General features: G+C 42.3%; 1 long non-coding RNA gene across 1 annotated transcript; it reads right to left on the bottom strand.

The window, feature by feature from the left end:
• Positions 1 to 416: 416 nt before the first annotated feature.
• On the bottom strand, positions 417 to 3,291 carry LOC142470642 (uncharacterized). The gene is made up of 3 exons (XR_012789290.1): positions 3,188 to 3,291; positions 2,493 to 2,534; positions 417 to 538 (listed from the first exon to the last, which is right to left on the bottom strand). It is a non-coding gene; the product is annotated as an uncharacterized LOC142470642 (long non-coding RNA).
• Between the last annotated feature and the right edge of the window lie 378 nt (positions 3,292 to 3,669).

Raw genomic sequence — 3,669 nt, 5'->3', positions numbered from 1 at the left:
AACAGGAAGGAGTGGATAGAGGGTGTGAATAGAGGATTTGTGTGGGTGTTTTTTATTGAGGGGTAAAGAAGTTGTTGGGAGAGAGGTGTATAAATAATGGTGGAGTGGGGAAGTTGGAGAGAACAGAGACATTCACAAAGGAGTGAGGAAACAGTAAACTTAAAAAGGGCATAGTGAGATGCAGGAGGAGAGACTTCACAGTTATTGGAGGATATGAATAGTAAAAATAATCACAGCATTTAGCAAGTCATGTTCTCACAGTTGCAAAGTTGTAGTTGTTGTTGTGCAGAGTCCAGATCTTCCTCTAATCTTCACCTCCAATTTCAACTCCAAAATTAACTCTACAGACACTTTAAATGTGACACCCATATTGCTCACAGCCAAGATAGACTGTCTTAAATACTCTGATCACATGCATTTGACTAACAATTAAGGGAGGGGTTTGCCTAATCAGCTCACAGAAACATACCAGGTAGTTGTAAATTAGATTTGAAGTTCTCTTTCAATTGATAGAAGAAATCAGCTCACTGAAACATACCTGTTTGAAGAAATCAATCAGAATGTTAGCCCAGATATTCAGAATGCATCCATGATTAAAGATATAGAAAGAAAACATCCAGAGATGATAACTCCAAAATTAACTCTACAGACACTTTAAATGTGACACTTAAGATGTTACATAGCCATATGGCTCACAGCCAAGATTGTCAGTCTCAAATACTCTGATCACATGCATTTGACTAACAATTAAGGGAGGGGTTTTGCCTAATCAACTCACAGAAACATACCAAAAAGTTAATTAGATTTAAGTTCTCTTGCAATTGATAGGAGAATTCGGCTCAAGATAGATAGGGATAGACGAAAATAGGTAGCGCTAAAACAATGGCACACAATGAAAGAAAGAAACATACCAAATAGTTAGATTAAAGTTATATAGGAATATATGTTTACATTATGCTGGCATTCTGTTGGTCTTCTATGCATTCTCTGCATTTATTTTTGTCAAATTGCTGATTTCAAGTGTGCTGTAGTATTCTGACCTATGTATAGTTCGTCTTCTTAAAATTTAATTTGGATGTGGTGGGTTTGATTTGCAATGAAGTATCTAAAAAGATTGTGAGGTTGATTTGAATTGCTAACTTTCCCAGCACTACACACAGTATTCCTGCTCTTGCGGGTTACATATTCTAATTAGTCACTCTAACAGTCATACTCCATTAATCTTGAGAAAAAAAACAGGAGTTTAATTTTTCTCATGCTTTATAGGTTGTAAAATTCAATCATGGTATGCTGTACACGGCTCATTGAATGTTGAATGAATATTTCTCCAAAACACAAATCACAGCGCAGATTTCATGCTAGGCCCAGCCATTTTACATAATGATCGCAGTGGCATTCTACCATAACTGCATTTTCCTTACTTTCCTCTATTTGAAAACCTTCTCATCATTGCTCTTTATATTTGTTTAAAATATAGGTGCAGTTCCATTTTTTTTTTTACAAAGGACCTTTTTTCGAGTTTTCTGAACGACTGATTAGTAAGTAGATTCTGTTAAATCCACTGGCTTTATATGGTAGAGCAGGGTGTAAAACCCACCCATTAAAACACTAGTAACCCTTAATTATCATAGCGGTAGTAATGGCTAAGGTAATTAAGGGGTTCCTGGTGTTTTAATGGTTGGGCATGGCGGAGATATCGGCAACCCATACACGGGGCCTGTAACTCAGGAAGCAGGGGGTCCCCAAGGTTGAAATTAATGCAGTTCTGCTCCCGAGACCCCCTGCTTCAATACTGTGTTATTAAAATTAAAAAAAAAGCCACGTGATCACCTGTTAGAGATGCGCAGAGAAAGGGACAGATTCTATCTACTCTCACTGAGCGTCTCTTCCAGACTGATGCGATCTGATAGGATTCACACAACAGGAGTCCCATTCAGAAGCAGGGAGTCCCATTCAGAAGCAGGGAGTCCCATTCAGAAGCAGGGACTTCCGCTGTGTAAATACTGATGGGAAATTAGTCTGGTCGCGGGGTTTCCGTGAGCAGGCGGGTGTCAGGACTGTGCCATTGGCGGATTCCGTGCCGACTACGCGACAAACCATCGGGCTGCATCTGTATGACGGGCCTCATTCGATTTCATTACACTTAATTCGGTCATTCGAACCGTACATTTTCACAATATGCAAACCGTAGTATGATTGTACAGATGCCGCGGCCGTTATCCGAACATTTCACAGAGCCGTTTTTGTGAACTCTGCTGTATGCCACGCGACATTCACTCGTTATTCTTCCGTGAACGTGGGCTGTGAATGCCACCAATCACACCAGTCACACCTATACCAATCCAGCAATGTGCCAGCGCCGGCATTAGTAAAAACACTAGTAAACACGCGTCTTAACGCAGGAACGTTTGAAGAAATCATGCGGCACGACCTGTGTATGCCCAGGAATACAAATTGTGAAATAAACACAAACATAAACACACAGAGCTGACCTTTATCTATCCAGGCAATCAGTGACTCAGTCAGCAGCCCGCCTGGGACAGGAGAGAGAGGGAGAAAAGAGAGACATGTTGACAGTGATCCTGATGGTTTGATCCTTAATACTACCTATATTCTCCTGTGTACTCTGGACTTTGCCCTTTTGTGCTTGCATTTTGCATATATTCTTGCTTTGTGATTTCTAGGTGCTGCTCTGGTGGTTGGGGTGTCAGGGTCAAGGGAAGTACCTTGTGGTCCTTACGGGCATGGGCCTGAGGAAGGGGTCTTTCCAGGAAACGTTGCCCCCCTTATCACCCCCCCCCCCATCATTTTTGTTTACCTTCCCCCCCCACTCTCCTTGTCTAGTGTCTCTCCCACTCCCTGTCCCTGTGTTCCTTTACCCTACCACCTTGTTTGTAGGGTCCTTGGTTACCCGCTTGTGCAACATCACTCCAAGTTTTGTTATATTATCTTGTGCTTATTTTAAATTATTTACTTTTGTGGTGTATACCCAGTTTTGTTCATTTTTCTCTTAAGTGAGTGAGTGCTGGAACTCTAGTTAATTTTTGACAAATTGTGAAATGTTCAGATAACGGGCATTGCATCTGTATGCTAGATTTCAGCATTAAGCAATCATAAAGAGCACCAATAACATCACTAATACAACTAAGAAGAAAAATTATTGTCTGGGAAATACAGTGGTACTTACTTTGTTTACTTTTAGTGCTGTTTCCTGATACCTGGCATCTCTTCATGATGCTCTTCTCACCTTCTTCTCCTCTCTATATATACCCCCCTTTCTCTGTCACTCTTCCACCCCTTGTCTCTATTTCTCTCCCTCCTTCTCCCCTATTGTCCCTCCCCCGTATTCTCTTGCTCTCTCTTGCTCTCTCTTCCTCTCACTCTCCGCCCACTCACTCTCCTGCTCTTTCCCTCACTTACTCTCTCCACCTCCCCCCCTCACTTTCTCTCTCCTCCCTTTGTTCTGCCCCCCCCACCCTTCTGTCTCTTACCCACGACTCTCTCACCCTCAACAGTAGTGTCCCATCGACATGTTGATTATGGACCAGTAGGGAGGAGCAGAGGCTGTGAGGCAGAGAACTTCAGTCCACTGACACGTGGCCATTACAGCAGGATAACGCAAAGACGAACCAGGCACTACTATTGGCTCGGCAAGCCTCGTGATAGTTC

This window comes from Ascaphus truei, chromosome 1, assembly GCF_040206685.1.
Source record: "Ascaphus truei isolate aAscTru1 chromosome 1, aAscTru1.hap1, whole genome shotgun sequence".
Lineage (NCBI taxonomy): Eukaryota > Metazoa > Chordata > Amphibia > Anura > Ascaphidae > Ascaphus > Ascaphus truei.
The sequence above is the reverse complement of the archived record's forward strand: the minus strand, read 5'-3'. Positions and strand labels throughout refer to the sequence as shown.